The sequence below is a fragment of the Aplidium turbinatum genome, chromosome 1 (assembly GCF_918807975.1).
Source record: "Aplidium turbinatum chromosome 1, kaAplTurb1.1, whole genome shotgun sequence".
NCBI classification, from domain to species: Eukaryota; Metazoa; Chordata; class Ascidiacea; order Aplousobranchia; family Polyclinidae; genus Aplidium; species Aplidium turbinatum.
The window spans coordinates 61,589,765-61,610,823 of record NC_137472.1 but is presented as its reverse complement, the minus strand read 5'-3'; the positions used below and the strand labels follow the sequence as shown (position 1 = coordinate 61,610,823).

Below are 21,059 nucleotides of genomic sequence, written 5' to 3'. Positions count from 1 at the left end.
TGTGGGAAAAGAATCCAAAACGTTTGCTCGTAAAATCGGACAGTTTATGAAAAATAAATTTGATGTGGACGTTTTTCCTGTTTATAAAACATTTAAAATTAGTTCGTATTTTCAACTAAAGTCCCAGACGCCTTCGTCTCTCTGCTCAAATGTCGTATATTGTTTTACATGTCCGTGTGATTCGGCATTGACGTACATCGGTATGTCCACCAGACATTTGACCACGAGAGTACGGGAGCATCTGAACTTTAGAGACTTAAAGAAAAGTGCCATCAAGGACCATATCATGGATTGTTCTTTTTGCACTGATCAAAAATTCTCTGCTGAATCATTTAAAATTTTACGCAAAGGCAAATCCCAATTTGACACAAAAATTCAGGAAGCGTTGTTAATCAAACGCTACAATCCAAATCTAAACAAACAATTATTTGCCGGTGGCGCCTCCATTCTCCTCAATATTTATTAGCCTAGTTGTATCACGTACTCCGTGGTGCAAATTCGTTTGTAACTTAGTCATGCAGTTGCCTTTTCTTAATGTAATTTTTCGTCTGTCTGTATGTTTTCCACTCCAGTGCTTTTAATCGTGCGTGTTTCTCGATGCTTTTAGTTAGTCAGTTAGTTACGGTAGTCACTGTCAAGAAGTGAAATTTATTGTAGTTTATAATTATTTACAGATTCCTGATGAGGACTTAAGTTAAGTCGAAAACGTTTGAATGTTGAACTATTTGTAAATATGTAATATACTGTTGTAATGCTCAACCCTGTGTTATTGTTGTGTCTTGCCTGTCTTTGAAATAAATAATAATCGTTGCAGTCGCATTTCATTTGGTAGAAAGTTGGCTATGACCAAACCTTTCTAAGCTGCTGTATTCGCATGAGTTAGTGGCAAACATTCCAGCGATTGCTTAGCAGTGAAACGTGGCAGCGAGAATTCTCTTTTGTTGTACCCTATTTGTAAGTATACTGTCCACAAATCAGATCTCTGTGGATGAGCCAATACTCAAATTTCATGGTAGGCTGAAGTTCAAACAATTCAATCCTTCCAACAGCGCACGGTTTGGACTGAAATTGTACCGACTGTGTGAATCCACTGGAAATATGTGTGGATACACATGGAATTTCAAATTGTACAGCGGCCAGGACCGAGATAGTAGGGTACCAGCTAGCACAAAGGTATTCATGGATTTATGCCATGACTTACTCGGATGAGGTCATTACATGGACAACTGGTACAGCAGTCCTCCGTTGTTTTCCATACAGTTGCAAAACCAAAGCTACAGTTCGGCTAAACCAAAAAAACATGCCAAGCAACTTTCCGGGATAAAAATTGAAACAAGGAGAGCACGTAGCCTACACAAGACTGCAAATGGTGTGATGGCGATGGTGTGGAAGGATAAAAAGAAGTCAACATGCACATGGCATTCACCAGAACTATGTCCTACTGGTAAAACCACAATCGAACGAACTCCAGTCAAAAACTCATTTGTGTGATTTCTTACAATGAAAGCATTGGGGAGTTGATCGTTCAGATCAGCTTTCAGCAACCTGCCGCTCTGTAAGAAAGCACACAAGGTGGTACAAAAAGTTTTTTTTACATGATGGATATTGCAATGGTGAATGCATTTTTATTATTCAAGAAGCTCCATCCGGAAACTGGGCAAATGTCTTTAGCTAATTTTAAAATTATGCTAGCCCGTGAGCTGTTGGAATCAGCAGTAATTCTGAAATATCCAAAACCCGGTCGAAAGAGATCCCTTATTCCCACCACCCCAGTCAGCAAAGGTTCTTGGGGCCCACTTGGGCTGCATATGGGTTACCCACATTGTACTGCGTGGGCCCCAGTACCTATGTGTCCACGGTTTGCAGAAATGTCCCAAGTGGGCAGCCCACCTACGTCTAATGGGTGGGCAGCCTACCATGAAACCATTATTAAAATGTAAACCGCCGTCGCATTGTATCGTTGTATATATTCAATTTTTATGATTATTGCACTTTAATATAGCATAATGGACCGGTGCAAACGTATATTTTATAATTTTTCATCATGGTAGGTAGCCCACTTCATGCCCACAGAAAGCCCAGAAAGTTTATTTCAAGAAATAAAAATAAATTCCCAGATACATTTTCATGATATGATAACATTATTAAGATAAATTCAACAAAAGATGTCGGGAATCGGTTGTAAAGAAAAAAATATGAAGTAGGCCGCGCACTTGGGGCCTAATCGGAAACATCAGATAAACTCACCTTAAGCCCACAAGCCCACGAATGCCCATGGAAATCCCACGTGGGCCCCACGAACCCTTGCTGACTGGGACTGACCGTCTCAGAGCTAAAGATGGACATTTTTAGGAGTTAAATCCATCTTCAAACTCCAATTCAAACTACAAAAGGTGTGTTGTGTGCATGAAAAGCGGTCAGATGAGAGAAACCAAGTATAGATGTGATAAGTGTGAAGTAACGGTTTGCCCTTCATCATGCTTCAAAGAAATAAATTACCACACTAAAATGAATTATTGAGGGATTTTTCAAAGTGTTGTCTTATTTCGATGTAAAAATTTAATGTCAATCACTGGCAATTTTAGCTTTATACAAGATACCACTGCAGCAGCGCAACAAAACAGAAATGCAATTCAAAAAAGAAAAAAAAATGCCGATCATAGGTCACGATGGCGGCTCGCGTACGCCGACCCAGACTGGTTACGCTTCACCACTAGACCACTAGATTGATTGCTTCACCACAAGTGGTGCTGCTTCTAACACCGCCGCCACCAGACTACTTGAGCGGCTGGACACAAAGAAGCTTGAGCGATGGAACGAAGCTGTCCAAACCATCGACTTCTCACACTCAAGCCACAAAGCATGGAGCATCATCAACAACCTCACTGGCGCGCTCAGCAAACTCCCCTCGTCAGTGCCTCGTTTCTGCTAATGCCATCGCTTCCCAGCTAGTGCAGAACGGGGTCTACAAGACGAAGGACCGCAAGGCATCCCGCCTTGTTGCCAAGGAAGTATCTGCCCTTTTTCGAGTGGAAACACCACAAGAGGAAGCAATCTCTGGAGACTTCACCCCAGAGGAATTCGCCACCGCCCTCCGCCTAGTGAAACCACACAAGTCTCCAGGGCCGGATAAGATCTGCCCTGAGCTTGTGCTCCATGCTGGCCATGCCCTAAAGTCCTGGTTACGTAGATTCCTCTCTTCCTGCCTGCACCACCTCACAATTCCAAAAATCTGGAGAAGAGCTTTAGTAGTTGCGATCCCTAAGCCTCACAAGCCACCAGAGGACCCAAGGAATTATCGTCCGATATCCCTCCTCTGCGTTCCTTTCAAGATCCTCGAAAGACTGATCTACGCACGCGTCAACCCAACCATCGACCCGCTCCTTCCAAAAGAGCAAGCTGGGTTTCGGCGCGGAAAATCCACCGTAGATCAGGTCACACTCTTAACCCAAGACATCGAAGACTGCTTTGAGGCAAAAAAGAAGGCCAGCGCTGTCTTTCTAGATCTTACAGCTGCCTATGACACCGTATGGCATCGCGGCCTTACTTGCAAGCTGCTTCGCCTGCTTCCTGACCGACATATGGTTCATATGATTATGGAACTTTTCAGGAATCGAAGCTTCACCCTCACCACCGGTAGCTCACGGCGAAGCAGACTGAGACGCCTGAAAAACGGCGTCCCACAGGGATCGGTCCTGGCTCCACTTCTTTTCAACATCTACACCCACGACCTGCCAACTACGGTCTCCGCAAAATATGCTTATGCGGACGATCTGGCAATTCTTCACTCGACAAAGTCGTGGGAAAATCTAGAAGACACCTTGAGCCAGGACATGAAAACTCTCTCAGCATATCTCCAGAACTGGCGACTGAAACTCAGCGAAACCAAAACTGTGGCAGCAGCTTTCCACCTCCACAATCGGGAAGCTGATCGTGAGCTACACGTCCAGAACAACGGAAAATCTCTGTCCTTCTGCCCCGAACCAAGATATCTTGGGGTGACATTGGACAGATCGCTCACATACCGCCACCATTTGGTGTCACTGCGCAAGAAACTCACACCCCGCGCTGCGCTACTCAAGCGCCTGGCAGGCTCTAGCTGGGGGGCGAGGGCTGACACTTTGCGTATAGCAGCCTTAGCCCTTGTCTACTCTTCAGCAGAGTACTGTGCACCTGTTTGGTGCCGCAGTGCTCACTGCCATAACATCGACACTGCCATAAACAGCGCCCTGCGCACAGTGACCGGATGCCTGCGTCCCACACCATTGGACAATCTCTCCATTCTCGCTGGCATCTAACCCGCTGAGCTTCGTCACGAAGAAGCCACTCTGTCCCTCGGTCGACGGGCACTGGAGCCTAACCACCTTCTCCACCACAAGATCTCTGCTCTACTAAACCAGCACCCCCGTCGACTGAAATCAAGACACCCATTCGGGCCAGCCGCTCAACTTCTTATCAACAAAGCTGATGTACAAGACATCTCAGCGGCTGCTTGGGCGGACCATAAATGGAGTTCTGAATGGAAGTCAACCGTCACCAGACTCTGTTCGTTCATCCCCGACGCCGACACACGCCCCATCGGTCTAACACTACCAAGACAGGCATGGGTGCGCCTCAACCGTCTCCGTACGGGCGTCGGGCTTTTCCGCTCAACCATGCACCAGTGGGGAATGGCCTCTTCCTCCTCCTGTGAATGTGGTGCCGAGGAACAGACCGCAGACCACATCATCAATGACTGCTCCATCTTCAAGCCACCTAACGGAGCGGAAGGCCTGCGTGTCATGGATGACGAAACCAAAGACTGGCTGCTCTCTAGTAGCCTTCCACTGTAGTCCGGGAACATCGTGAATCTGGGGTGGTAAAAGGTAGACCCTCGGCCCCAGACGCTCACACGACGACGACTACGACCACTAGATGTCAGGCAAGTGCCAAGCTTTCCACACAAACGTTGCCACAGCAATGTTCATGCGTTATGCAAAGCCATTAAACATCACTTTGCACAAAAAATAAAAATTCGCTGAAAATGATTGAAAATTGCAGAAAAAAATTAAAATACAAACCTAATAATTTTTTCAACCTTTAGGAAATACAAGTTTTCCTCTTTTTTTAAAAGTAAGACCCGTGCAGTTTGGAAAGCAAAGACCAGAGTTATGGTGATTGGTAACAGTGTGTATTTTGGCTCTATTGTGGCAGAGCCAGTATAGTATTGTTGTGCTTCAAAATGTATGATACAAATTTTAAAAGCTTTATCGTAAAAGTTGACTAATTTGCCCCAATGCAAGCAACAAACGTAGGCGACATGTCTCCGATATGTTTGTGATTCTAAACCAAACCAACATCACGACTTCCATCAAAAGTCAGAACCATTACGTACCGGTACAGTAAAATTCAATGTTTTTCAAGACTACCAGTGTTCACGAAATTATGGCCAAGTTATCTGTCTCCGTATTGTGACATAGATTGTCGCGCAATCGTGACGTAATCATTGCGATGCACTGTCACGCTTGAGCGACAATCTTTCGTCATTCTTTCTCTATTTTTTCTAACTTGTGTTTTACAAACGTGTTTCGTCTTTCTTTTACGATGTGTGAATCTAACGGACGGACATAATAAGAGTGTGAAGTGACTATTCCACATCACAATTGAACCCGTCTCTTATTAACAATATACAATCAATCTTCACTCAACACATGTGGAACTTGAGTCGAAAGTTAGGAAGAAGACAGGTTGGATAGCAGCTCATACATAGCGGTTATCAAAAAGAAAGAACATCTTCAATTGTGATAAACGGGAGGTCACTTCAATCGTGAGGCTGTAGTTACCCATCTTCAATTGTGTTAAACGGAAGGTCACTTCAATCGTGAGGCTGTAGTTACCCATCTTCAATTGTGTGGTTCGCTGGTCACTTCAATCGTGCAGCTACAAGAATTGTTTTTTGCTGGTGTTGTAAAACGCATATTGCTGGCCAACCGAAGCGGCCAAAGAACAGCAATCGAAAAAGCGAATCCAGATCTCCAGGTCGAGAAGCCACTAATTCTACTGTGGGGCAGTATAAGCACGGTTACTTTATACTGCCTGAAGCGGCTGGGGAACGGTCACCAGACCAACAATCCGTCGACGATCGAACTGTCCGAGGAGAAGAAGAAACTGTGATATTCCACCGACCACAAGACGAAGCGCGCGACGCCATTTTGAAACTGGACCACTTGGACAAAGGGTGCGACGCTTCTCGTAAGGGCAGTGGTGCGAGGACTATTTCCTGCCTCTGGTCAGTGTGCTACTTATTTGATTGTGTATGTTATAAAGCTTTTATAGCAAATTTGTGTAGACTACCGGTACTGATATTTAGTAGTGAGGGATTAATTTGTTGATTACCGTACATTAATCTATTTACTAATTACTGAAATAACTATGAGTGCCGCTTCCCTTGAGGACTGTCTGTGGGTCTCGGGCGGACTGGAGAGTGTACAGGAGCCGGTCCGCCGCTCTTTGGTGGGGCGAGGTGGATCTGTCGCGGAGAGTGGAGCCACCGTAGCGCGGCCTCCGGTGAGTGGACCAGTAGTACAATCACAACTGCCCTCAGAGGTCGGTAGAGAGGAGGTTCACCAGGAAGTGTTAGGGCTACAGAACGACAGGGAAGCCCGTCAACGAAGGCGTCAGCTACTTAGTGATATCAGTGCGGCCACGAGACAGCTTGGGGAACTAAGAAGCAGAGACGAAGTCATAGAATTTGAATCACAGCATGTCAAGGCTCTAGATTGGAGGGTTAGAGACTTTTGTACCATTACGCAGAAGGAGGACTCCGCACCTCGAGTCGCCCCCGAGTTTGAGATGTTGGTGAGAAGATGTAAGGAACGATGGGAGGAGCTAACAGACTCGCTCCCAGTCAATTCAGCTTCCCTGCCAAACATAACCATTGGGGTCCCTCCCTCATCTCCAGGGAAAAGCAGAAGGTCTGCGCATATTCTAGCTCAGATTGATCTGGAAACTCAATTAGAACAAATTCAAATTGAGAACCGCTTAGACGAGGCCCGGGAGACAAGAAAATTAAAGGAGGCCGGGAGACAAGAAAATTAAAGGAGGCGGAGGTCCGGGAACAGGAAACCCGAGAAGAGCGTAAGCTGGCCAGAGAGCTTAGGGAATTACAAGTACGTGCAAGCTTGCAGAAGCAGATGGCCATGTCGGAATGCTATACAGAGAAGACACATAGCTTGAGGAGTTATCGTACGAGGGATTCCAAGACGAGCGCCCAGATGAAAGATGGTCTCCATTTCAAGGAAAGCGAGAGACCTGTTTCAAAACAAGCCCCTAACGCAGTGTTGTCTAAATTCTGTGCCCATATGAAGGCTGCTAATGAAGCAAACAAGTTAATGGCTCCTAGCTTAAATGTACCTGTCTATGAGAGACCTATTAGACCTCCGCCAGGATTTGCTGATAATACTAGGTATATCCCTAAGGGTCGTGCAGTCCATGATGAGTATCATAGCTTTCCCGTGCATGAAGGTGACGTAATGGCAAGGAGAGAACAGCAACCGCCCCTAGCCTACGACGGAGCGTACGAAAGAGCGTCAAGAAAGGACTATCTTGATATGGCCTCGCTCATAAAATATGACGGGTTTTGTATGCCCTTTATTGTTTTTAGAAACGAGATAAATGCTTTGTTAGAAAAATGCCCGTATGAGGATATGAGACTGAACTTGATTAGAGCAGCATGCATTAAAACTGCTGCGCAAGACATAAGCTTGGTGATCAGTAGCACCCCAGGTTACAACGAAGCAATGCGTGCTAATATGGCATTGGAGCGTTTGTCTTTAAGATTTTCCGTTCGCGGCAGTTTTAATTCTGAGGCTTGTGTTAAAAGTATTCGATTTGGACCGCGTGTGTCGGGGGCTGACATTACTGGTTGGCGCAAGTTTCGGGCAGAATTACTAGATTGCCAAATATATGCGGCAGCATACAAGCGGTTGGACTAGTGGACTACCTTGAAAGCAAATTTGTTTGTGATCTAGCTAAACGTTTGCCCGTGTATGCGCGTCAACGCTTTATTGATTTCTTAGGTGATAAATTTGGTTGTACGGCGGACCCTTCCTTTGATAGTTTGTTGCAGTTTGTTATTGCGGAAGAAAATGCGAAATCAATCGACTTTGGCGTTTGGTTAATGAGTGAGGACCATAAGTCGAGCAATAACCATTCTGTTGGTAAGTCGGAGAGTAAAAGGGACGTGGGTGCATTTCAAGTGAAACATACGGCGGCCAAGGTTGACGGCTATGGTAATATAAATTCTGCAACGTCAAAAACGAGTGTCTCGTTGTGTGAGTGTTGCCTTTCGTTTGGTGTGAATGTTGATCATGGTTTGGAGGTATGTCATCGTTTGCAAGGTATGACTGTGGCAAAGCGTGAAGAGTTTTTCTACAAACATTGGCTCTGTTATAATTGTGGAGGAAAGCATAGGGCTAGAGATTGTCGCTGTGCCATGAACTGTGATCAGTGTCAGGATGCTAACTATAAAACGCCAAAGCATTTCGCTATGTTGCATGAATGAGTCGTTAATGATAGGCCAGCAAACAAACCAGTTCTAAAGAAGGTACGCGAGTCCGCTGTGGACAAAGTTGACAAGTCTGCGTTTAATAAAACTGGAGTTCAAGGTAGAGAAAAATCAGTCTCTTTGAGAAATGTGAAAGTGACACCTTGTAAAGTTTTAAACCGAACAGTTGCTGTGAAGATCATAAACCCGGCAACTGGCTTAGAAAAGTTGGTGTACTGTCAGCTTGATTATGGATCCCAGATAACGCTGGTATCAAAATCATTGTGTGCAGAGTTGGAGTTACAGCCCTATGAAAACATTTCCTTTACCATGAAAACCTTGAACGGTGACGCGAAAGTTGATACTGGTTTGGTCAAATTTGTGGTAAAATCGTTGTCGACTGGTGAGAGTTTTAGCATAGATAATGTTGTTTGTTCGACGCCATGGAGCGATGACATTGAAAGCGGTTACAAACATAATTGAGCGGTTACAGACATATTGATTACATTAGTGTGTTTAAATTAGAAAATCGTCAGACTGTGGACATTTTGATAGGCGATGACTGTCCATTCTTGTTAACTGATAGCGTATTGTTGGCAACATGTTGGACATAATTGCCAATCTTGTGCCCTCACATCCAGCATATAGCCGACGTTGCAATTGTTTATTTTGTGGAAACGTGTAGAGTTAATGGAAAGTTTAAACTGTTTGGGTATCAAGCACGTTATCGCGTTCGCGTTTTGTTGCTCCTGCCTTTTTCTAGACCTCTGCTCAGTTTGGCATAAACAAACTAAAATGAAACTACTTTGTTGGCAAACTGTTGGCTACCCTTCTGACCAACCCTGGTCTTAAATATTCATAGTATACTTGTACGGTATCAGAAAATAATAACAGCATTGATAGCCTATTATTAAAATGTAAAATTGTAGCAAAATGATGGTATACATTTGCATAATTTTGAAGAAAACACCAAATTGTTATGAATTGGCACAACGCGGGCAATGCTTCTGACCGATGTTAGCCAATCACACAACTGTGTTTTGAAGCAATACCACATGAAAAGAGGTTTGTGTTAGTAATTTTAAAGATTAAAACAAATAAACCTGAAATAAAATCTTTGAGACCTTTTTGAACGCATAATAAGAAATAAGTTATTGAAACTGATGGCGTATTGTTGGCAACATGTTGGACATAATTGCCAATCTTGTGCCCTCACATCCAGCATATAGCCGACGTTGCAATTGTTTATTTTGTGGAAACGCGTAGGGCTAATGGAAAGTTTAAACTGTTTGGGTATCAAGCACGTTATCGCGTTCGAATTTTGTTGCTCCTGCCTTTTTCTAGACCTCTGCTCAGTTTGGCATAAACAAACTAAAATGAAACTACTTTGTTAGCAAACTGTTGGCTACACTTCTGACCAACGCTGGTCTTAAATATTCATAGTATACTTGTACGGTATTATAAAAACAATAACAGCATTGATAGCCTATTATTAAAATGTAAAATTGTAGCAAAATGGTGGTATACATTTGCATAATTTTAAAGAAAACACCAAATTGTTATGAATTGGCACAATGCGGGCAATGCTTCTGACCGATGTTAGCCAACCACACAACTGTGTTTTGAAGCAATACCACATGAAATGAAGTTTGTGTTAGTAATTTTAAAGATTAAAACAAATAAACCTGAAATAAAATCTTTGAGACCTTTTTGAACGCATAATAAGTAATAAGCTATTGAAACTGATGGCGTATTGTTGGCAACATGTTGGACAAAATTGCCAATCTTGTGCCCTCACATCCAGCATATAGCCGACGTTGCAATTGTTTATTTTGTGGAAACGTGTAGAGTTAATGGAAAGTTTAAACTGTTTGGGTATCAAGCACGTTATCGCGTTCGCGTTTTGTTGCTCCTGCCTTTTTCTAGACCTCTGCTCAGTTTGGCATAAACAAACTAAAATGAAACTACTTTGTTGGCAAACTGTTCGCTACCCTTCTGACCAACCCTGGTCTTAAATATTCATAGTATACTTGTACGGTATCAGAAAATAATAACAGCATTGATAGCCTATTATTAAAATGTAAAATTGTAGCAAAATGATGGTATACATTTGCATAATTTTGAAGAAAACACCAAATTGTTATGAATTGGCACAACGCTGGCAATGCTTCTGACCGATGTTAGCCAATCACACAACTGTGTTTTGAAGCAATACCACATGAAAAGAGGTTTGTGTTAGTATTTTTAAAGTTTAAAACAAATAAACCTGAAATAAAATCTTTGAGACCTTTTTGAACGCCTAATAAGAAGTATTGAAATTGTTGGCGTAATGTTGGCAATGTTGGCAAAATGTTGGACAAAATTGCCAGCCTTGTGCTAACATACCCAGCATATAGCCAACGCTGGCCCAGCAATCAATGTTTGCTGGGAACAATAACACATGAACTTTTCATCAATCAACTGCTTTTAACTTTTCTTTAGCAATCGCTATCTTTTCGAGTATCCTGCCACATTTTGCCAGCAACTCAGACTGTTAATGTTTCAAAGAAAAATGTGACAAATCAGGCCAGACACTAGAGGGGGCCATGTGTGGGTACATGAATAACAAATGCAATCATCTTATTAATTTTTCCTTGTTCCCAATATAAGTTTATAAATTTTTTGTCATTCTAGCTTTTACTTAAAATGAAAAGCTAAATTCATAGCAAAACGGCAAAAAATATTACAATTAAATGACATTTGTTTTTGCTGCTAACACTTTCCAAAGTGTTTTCAATGTTTGATTTCGAAAATGATCATTCATGGTATCAATAACTTAAATATTTCAAATCCTCTGTAAAATATAATTTCATTACATTCATCAACAATTATGCGCAACAGAATTGCAATCCATGTATCCTCCCTTACATCGGGAAATAATTGCTTCAATGTGCTCGTATATTTCTCAGGTGTTCCAACATGTCGTTTTGTTTTGTGAAAAAAAAACTCATCAGCATGATATCAGTTTTTGTAAAATGCAAGACCAACCACCATCTTTCCAAGTGTGGACTATGCAGAGCATACTTCTTGATGAACCCCCGAGTTTATAAAGTAAAAACAACTACAATTCTCTCGTGACGTTGCAACTTGTGACAAAGGAGATGGGAGTAACCAAAGCAGATTTCGGAAACGATGTTGCATGACATGTAAATTGTCAAATCACTGTTGGCGTATTGTAGAGATGGGGATCTGCTGCAGACAATTTAAAGTTAATCTCGATTTGCTCTCTTTCTATTTATTTTAAAATGTTTGTCACGCTCCAGCAACTCCTTTCTCTTACTCGCGTATTGATTGTGAATTCATTCTTTATGATTTCGGATCGCTGGACGAAGAACCTGGGTTTTGATATTGTGTATATTGGTTAATGTGGTTGGTGAATTGCTTTTGACTTAGTTGTGCATTACATTGTTTATACCCCTCATTTGTGTTGAGTTGGTAGTGAGATCAAAAGTAATTTGTTGCGACATAATTAGTAGGCTAAGACTTTGGATATCGAGCATTGTTTGTTAGCTGCAGTAAGCAATTATAAAACCTTTCAATCAACCGAATCTTGGTCTGTAGTCGTCCAGATCGGGAACCACTGCCCCAATTTTTGAAAAACACTTCCAATTTGGTGCGCTCTGAGAGCATTTCCAAAACAAATCAAAAATAAAAATCTGTCAAATTGTGCTTCGCCTATGTCGTGATCATACATCCATTTAATGTTTAGAAGTGATGAACAATCTTAATTTTAACGTTGCAGGACCAAAATCCTGTGTTAGTCATGGAATAATAGTTGTCTAAATATTTAATTCGTCATGAATGTTCATTCCCAGATATTCAGTTAGGCCTACACTACAAAAACTAACACTTAGGCCTAAACATTACAACCGCATGCAATTTGTACACAAAGCTGGATAAGTTTGCCTACTGCGTATAGAAGCTTAAGGAACTAAATATTGCATCCGCACCTGAACGTTCATTGGCGAAGTAACGTTATATCAACGCTGTAAAAAGGGCAAAGGCATGACTATGAAAGCTAGTAGGCTAAAGTACATGGCGAGGAGACATCAAAAAACAGCAACAATTATTTCGGCATTATGATGCTGTGCTGTGTACCGTGACGAGAGACCATTCTGACGAGCTAGTCTAGCCGCTCTAGCGAATGAACGCATTGACGTCACTGGGAAAGCAACTTTAAACATAACACATCTGATTGGCTAAGCAGCTGGTGACGTTTAGCAAAACGAGTGAGGATTGGATGAAACGAAGGCGTTTTTTGACATTTTTGAATCTGGGGAAAGCAAGTTTGATAGTTGCTTCCCTGAAGCCTCAGTGGTTGTTTCTGACAAGAGCATTTGCGTTAATTGGCATTTATAGGCAAGACATGCGGTTTGGTGAGGACTTAGACTACTCACAAGCGTTACGAGTAATTCTAGTCACGAATACAGTAATTTTCAAGTTAAACTAGACGTGATAAAAATAATAAGAAGTTAAACCCAGAATTCAGTCATTATATTTTGCATAGTTTTTGCTCAGGTAAGCACTGCTTTCCTTGCTTTCCCTCACCGATCGTCACTGGGCCTTGCCCCTCACCCTTTCAAAAATTTTGGCCTTTCTAGCTTTGTTGTGATTGTGCAATGCAAACATGGTAATTTTGAAGAGTGGTTTTGGGTAACAGGGTAGTATTAACCGCCCCTCGTACTCCCCGGGAGGGGAGGCCACGGCTGTTTAAAGGCTCACTCATTTCAGTTTGTATAAGCCTTGTTACTCAATTCAACAAACAGTTTACCAGCCTCATTTTTTAATCATAAATGTAGTTTACAATGTAGTCAGGGACAAAGGAGTAGGCTAAGCTGTTGAATTTCATGAAACCATTTTGCAAACTACTTTTAGAAAAAAGTATGAATTTTATGTCTTGAAGTAGGCTATTTTTATAAGAAAAATTTAAATATAAAATTAATTCGGATCTGTTTCGGATCCGAATCTAAGATATCTAAAAATTGCGGGATCCGGATCTCAAAAGGCAAAAACAAGATCGGATCCGCATACTAAAAATCTTGGATCCTTACACCTCTGACGCTAGTTTAGTCTGAAGATTTATTATCGTTTGGCAGCGCTCAGTCGATCAAGTAGCAAAGTGAGGAAAAAATCAATGAGCTGTGTTGCTCATTCGTAGCCGTTTCACGCTCCAAAGTACATCGCTCTTCAGAGCAAATATTTCACTTTATAAATGCTTGAAGACATATTATCATCTCTCGCTTATCAACACTTTTTCGTCGCCTTGATGACGCAGTAGGAAGCGTGTGGGTCTCATAATCTCCAGGTCATGTGTTCGATCCTCACTCGAGGCAAATGTTTTAAGATCGAAATCATCTACTTATACAATTTTATCAACTTGAAAAATAAAAAATTCACCGATCGAAGCATTTTCTATTTAAAAATTAATTTTGCTGTTGCTGCTGATTACAATTTTAAATTCATTTACAAACTTCATGCTTAGGTCCAATATAGAATGAACATTACAATCTTCTACGCATTCATAGGGCGACGGTCTTTCGCACTCTCTCATTGGATGCACACTGTATGTTTGGATGGAAACAAATTAAGCTAACATGCAAAATGTCCCTCCCATTGAAGCGCAGGGGGAAGCAGCTAGACGTTAACATCATTGATATTAGTGAGTTTTGTTGGAAACATGTTTGCATGAAATCGCACATTTGAACTGAGGGTTCATTAGTGTTGATGAGTTACAACCGGACTGTCTCAGTGTCCATTGTAAGTTCATTATCCAAAAATCACGATTCTATTTATTTCACTACTCAGATAAAACTGCAATAAAAATGTTAAAATGAAATGTTTGATAAAGATCTACAACAAGGTTAAAATTGTACAGTTGTAAGTTCTTATTCTTACCGGGACTCAAACCCGGAACCTCTGGATCAGAATCCAGCGCGCTAATCCATTGCGACACATGGACACGTGTAATGAGAATAGCTGATTATACTTGATTTCATTTTAAGTGTTGATGATATGGATTGACGTTATTAGGCTGCGAAGTCTAAGGAGTCGCTTCACATTGTACTGGAATAATTATATCTGTTCTTCTTTTGTGATGACTGATGATTAAACAAAACAAACTGAACAGAACACTCATGAGATGGCTCAAGAGATGGCTCATGATTGCTTAATTATTAATTACATCTTTGCCAGGACTCAAATCCGGACCCTCTGGATTAGAAGTTTAGTGGGTATTTCATTGTGCCACAGAGACAGATGCAATGACAACCACTAATTACTTTGTATTATTCTAATGTTTGATGGTATGCTGTGACGTCACAACGAAGTCTGATGAGTCGCTCCCACGCTCGAGTTAGAAACTGTTCGGAATCTTTATGTAATCGAACCATGGAAGTGTTTTCATGTAAATATTCTTGGAAAGCTTGGTGTATGGTTGACCAATTCCATGTTTTTTAAAGCTGAGATAACAACTGATGTTTCAATGTAGTCAAACGTTTTTTTTATTATGTACTAGTCTAAGGCAATCAATGATATTAGGCGCCTGGTTGGGCGCCTAATATTATTGATTGCCTAATAGGCGCCTGATTATGCCGAATCGTGATAACTATGTTAATCGTGTTGGACACACCGCACCCTCTAGCGGACTGAAAGACAAGGACTCCAATGTTGCCGAGCTAGGCGCTTACGCATTCTTAAACGTCGAGTTCCCGAAAGTTTTTGCTCTGGAAAACTATTATCGTCCGTGTAAACATGAAACGTGTCATCATATTCTCACTTCTGGTCCTCCCACAGCGTCGCGCGTGCGCAGGTTATCGCCCGAAACGTTAATACATCTGCGCGAGGAGATACAGCACCTCTTAGATCTGGGTGTCATTTGTCCTTCCAATTCTCCCTGGGCCTCTCCTGTCCACATGGTCCCAAAAGGGGACACAGGTCGCTACCGCATCACGGGGGACTATAGAAATCTCAACCGTCAGACCCGGCGCGACACTTATCCGCTACCCTTCCTGCATGACTTCGTCGATGCGTTGCGTGGCTCTACTATCTTCTCTAGTCTGGATTTGTTCAAGTCTTACCATCAAATTCGTGTCGCCGAACGGGACATTCCAAAAACGGCCATCGTTACGCCCATTGGCGGCTTCGAATTTTGTAAATTAAGCATGGGTCTGTGTAATGCTAGCCAAACGTTTCAACGCTTCATAAACGAGGTTTTGCGTGGATTGAACTTCGTGTTTTGCTATGTCAATGATGTGTTAATCTTTTCCAAAAATAAGGAAGAACATGTGATCCACCTGAGGACAGTTTTTCGACGCTTGACTCACTACGGGCTCATTCTCAATAAGGGAAAATGTGTGTTTGGTGTTCCGAAGGTAAAATTCTTAGGTCATGAAGTCAACTCTGAAGGCATTCAACCCCTTTCTGGAAAGGTGGAAGCAATCCAGAAGTTTCAGCGCCCACTACAGGCAGGGCAGCTCAGGAGGTATCTTGGCATGGTGAACTTCTATCGTAAATTTATTCCCGACTGCGCACGGCTCTTGCAGCCGCTACACGGCATCTTAACTCCTAAGCTATCCGGTCAGAAACCGATACCTTGGACCGATGATGCAATTTCAGCCTTCGGCAGGTCTAAGGAAGGCTTAAAGAGCATTTCACTGTTAGCGTATCCAGCCCCCGGCGCCGCGACCTCTCTCGTCGTGGATGCATCTTCCACTGCTGTCGGTGCCGTGGTCCAACAGGAAATCGATGGTAAACAGAAGCCCATTGCTTTCTTTTCCAAGTGTCTGGATAACACTCAGAGACGCTATTCTACATTTGACCGTGAGTTATTAGCAATATATCTCGCCTTAAGGCACTTCAGGTACTTCCTGGAAGGTCGTAAGTTCGCCATATTCACGGATCACAAACCTCTCATCACGGCCTTCAAGGGTACGCTTGCCCATGCTACAGGTAGGCAGTCTCGACATTTCTCTTATATCTCGGAATTCACGTCTGATCTACAGTACATAAAGGGTGAAGATAACGTCGTAGCTGACTGCTTAAGTCGCCCCAAGATAAATGCCATCTTCGAAAACTTTCCGGGTATTGACTTGCTCAAACTAGCCATCGAGCAGGAGGATGACAAATCAGTGGCTGAATTCTGTTGATCCGAACATTCCTTGAAGTTAGAAAGAAAAACTCTACCCGACCACGGAGTCTCCTTAATTTGCGACATCAGTACCGGGAGGTATCGACCTTTGGTACCCAAGTTGTACAGGTCCTTCGTGTTTCAAACGTTGCACAACTTGGCTCATCCGGGAATTAGAGCAATCCGTAATCTTGTAGCCGCACGGTTCGTCTGGCCGAAAATGAGGTCCGATTTACGGCAATGGTGTAGGGAATGCTTGCCCTGTCAGCAGACCAAAATAGGACGCCATAACGTTGCCCCACTACAACACTTTAACGCTCCTGGTGCTCGTTTCTCACATGTGCACGTCGATCTGGTAGGACCCCTTCCGAATTCAGATGGATACGGTTACATCTTAACAGTCATCGATAGATTTACTCGCTAGCCGGAAGTCATACCCCTGCCAGAGATCAGCGCGAAGGTCTGTGCCGACGCATTCATACTGCATTGGGTCTCCAGGTTTGGAGCCCTTTGCGTAATATCATCGGATCGTGGTAGGCAATTCACCTCTGTCCTTTGGCACGAGATGGCCACATTCTTGGGAAGTAAAATTGTGCACACCACGGCATACCACCCTGCGTCCAACAGTATCAACGAACGCTTCAACTGGAGTCTAAAAGTCTCTTTAAAAACTCAGCACAACCCCGCTGCCTGGTGCAGTAATCTGGGTCTCGTTATGTTAGGACTGCGTTCTGCGCTGAAGGAAGACCTATCCTGTTCCGCCGCGCAAATGACTATGGGTACTTCACTAAGGTTTCCCGGTGAATTCTTCGATGCTCGTGACGGGGAGGACATTCAACACTCACTGTATGCTCAGAACCTGTCATACTTTATGCAAACGCTTCGCTACACTCGCCCTAGGCATCCCAACAAGCGAGCCACCTTTCTAGACGACGCCCTGCTATCATGTACGCATGTGTTCGTCCGAACGGACAGAGTGTTGAGCAGCCTGCAACGGTCATACCAAGGACCGTATCTCATCCTCAACCGCAGTGATAAGTACTTCACCCTGAACATCAATGGCAGGGCTGACACGGTATCGATCGATAGACTTAAAGCCGCGGTGCTTCACCCCACAGTAGGAATAGAAAACTCGGAGGCGCTCTCGCCTCAGACTGGACCTGGTCCCACCGTAGAACACGAATGTGCGCAATGCTCCGGGACTCCGCTTGTGGACGTTGGCGAGCGTCATTGCAGTTCCGTCGTCTCTCGTGTCGGTAGGAACATCGTTGCGCCCGCATACTTGAAAGACTATGATTTATCTTAACCGGCTCATCGTCCTGGGCACGACGTAAATCTGCATCCATCCATTCATTCCACCTTGCCTTAGTTAGCTTAGTCACCGTTCTCGTATACAGTCATCAAATTAGTTACAGTAGCTCTTCGTCCTGGGCATGACGGAAAACTGTAACCATTTCTTAGTCCTGGAAAAGACTTGGAATCGCATATATTTCCTCAGTTAATCACTCCCTCGTTTAGCAGTTCTCTGCTCTGTAGTTGTCTTTAGGAGCTGCACGTCTCCCATCTAGGCGTGCGACGCAGCACACTTCCTGTATACAGTACTTGTTAGAATCCTTGTCTGATCACCGTCGTTTTGTTCACGTAGCCACTGTTGATAGGATCTTGCTTGTTAAGGTGGTATCATAGATATAAGTCGACATGCTGCTTGCGATTAGCTTGCCCGCCGCTTTCTGCTCTCTTGGCCTTGTCCTGCCACTGCTTTCGTTACCCAGCTGTCATAGATATAAGCCGACATGTTGCTTGCGACTAGCATGCCCGTCGCTTTCTGCCCTCTGGCCTTGTTTCGTCACAGCTACTCGCAATCATCTGTCCACCGCTTCCTCCCCTGTTGGACCGGTTCCCCGTTCAGTCGCTTGGCATAGCTATCATGCTTTCAGTGTATCCATCTTTCAGTTTCTATGTTTGCAGGTTGTCGTGAGGCTAGGCACTTCAAGCCTCGTCGCTTCCCCTGGTCGTCTGCTGGCACTACAGTCCTGGTCTGGTTTCATTTAAACGTGGTTCCGTTTTTTTCACCTTCCCCGTTTAGCTAGAATTCCCGTCCTGCTTTCATGACGCTTTGCTCTCGCGCCGTGGGCTGTGGCAGTTCGTGCGACTGCTTCGCACGGCCGTTGTCCGGACTGTCCCTCCGCTCCGTAGAGAGAGTGCGCTCTGTGCCCTCTGACATGCTTCATCAATTTTCACAACTTAAGCTTGGTGTACTGCATTTAGACATTATCTGTTTCCACAGTATTAACCATAATAAACGTAGTGATTGGATCGTCATTGCGTAGTGTGTAGATTGTGTTTCCCATTGTCTATAATTGTAACCTCCCACATTTCTTGTGCTGTTTAGGAATCATCGTGGCCGGATGTCCGCTGCACGAGACCTCTGCTTCGACCGACCGTCAGAGCCGACCAGCCGCTCTTCTAGGACAGAGGGACTGTTAGCGCTCGCGCCGTGCGGAGGGGATCCGACCCCGTTCTTGTTTTCAATGCATACCGTGTTATCGATTTAATTTAGCCATCACCCTGTTATATACATACATACTGTGGCTTGTACTTGCACGTTTCTTCCGCCTCACATGTTTTTGCTTCACGCACCTTCATCAGAAACCAAACGGTTCGCGCTGTTTGCCTTCTTGCGGGGGTGTCTGTGACGCCCGAGAGCTAATTTCCTCTGACGCAACGCGCGTCACTGTGACGTCATGTCGTATTCCAGAATCTTCCTTCCCAATTAACAAATACCGCGTACTTTCGGAATGCAGTCTTGTAATCAATCTTTGCATTGTGTCTGAATCGCAGTACCACTGTATTTCATCGACTAGTGAATCCACCGTTGTATTACGTTAGATGATCGCATGTAGAATTGACAATGCCTGTGGATGCGCCTCTCCAATTTAAACTAGAGTTCTTTTTAAGAAACTGCAATTATGATCCTTCACTATACTTACTATACTAGACGATACTGCTATACCAGACTTTACTAGACTATACTATACTAGTCGAGACGATTCGAGGATTATTCAACTCAGACCCGCTATTCTTCTATTTGTAGTCAAGAATGTTAAACGGTGAAATGTAATATGCAGAATCCTGTTCTCTGGAAGATGCAGTCGTAAACGAAGTTTCTTTTCCCCAAAGTTGAAGTTCTTTTTGTTGTGATGAAGTTCCTAATGTAGTACGCCAGCATGCTAGTATTTCGGTAGTGGGATTGTCAATAGTTCGGTGTTCTCTTTTTGTTATGTTTGGATTTCTGTTCTTCTGAAACTAGCAGTCAAGTTAATAAACGACGCAGTCTTAAAGGATTCTATCTTGTGTCAAGTACTATTCCGTCAAGCCAGTCAATAGATAAGGCAGTAAAGAAGACTATCGTGTCCTGGTCATTCCTCGCCAGTTCTGGTCTCGGTTCTGCCCAGGAATGTTGCCGTCAGCACGGACGGCTGCATATGAGCGCGCGTGCTAAAATACCGCGTCCGCTACACACGGTTTCAAAATTTGGGATTCACTTTGTAAAATTATTCACGCTGAGCATATCCGAAAATTAAAACTATGTGAATTTTAGAACTGCTCATATACATTGAAATGTTGAGGTAACTTATGACTTTTCGATTATTTTGCGATTAAAGCAATTGTAGCCTGAGTTTACACATTATTTTTTGGTAGAGTAATGAAGAACATGCATTGCAATGTTGTGATTAAATTTTTTTTACATAATCTCAATTTGAATCTATGTTTTTCATGCAAAATAATAACTTTTTCCACGCTCAAACATAAGCTCGCTGCTTGACTAAAAGAACAATACTTCATCAATTACATGCAGTAATGAGGTTTCTGAACGCGTGTCACACCAATTTGGATAACGATCTTGTGACCTCGGTTCCTAGAACAGCAACTCCTACGCTTTATTAACAAATGTAGACCAGCTGAAGAAGCAGGGTGGCGTTTATCAAATACTATTATGTAATCCACGAAATGAATGGAAGATCATGCGACAAAAACGCGGTTTAAATGCAATGCATTGTATTTGCAACAGCGTCTCTCAATGTAAACTCGGCTAAATACAAGGCTAGTACTAGGAGTAAGATTACCCGATAAAGTCGTTGATGCTCTACGTAAGCTCATCCAGCTGGTGGGAAAATTTTGAACAATAGAATATGAAATATTTCAGAGGATGTGCTGAGAAATGCCTTATATCTCTCAATTTATAACCTTTATTCGCTCAAAATTTCATCTCAATAGAAGTGAATAAAAGTTAGGAAAAGTCAAGAAATGTCGTAGTCGCAGCCTCAGTGGTTTTAGAGATACAACTGTTGATACAAAAAAGTTGAATTG

At 43.1% G+C, this 21,059-nt stretch overlaps 1 protein-coding gene across 4 annotated transcripts in view; it reads right to left on the bottom strand.

Moving 5' to 3' along the window:
* Nucleotides 1-21,059, bottom strand: part of LOC145784470 (protein NLRC5-like) — a 562,247-nt gene that overhangs the window by 117,269 nt on the left and 423,919 nt on the right. The window lies entirely within an intron of this gene.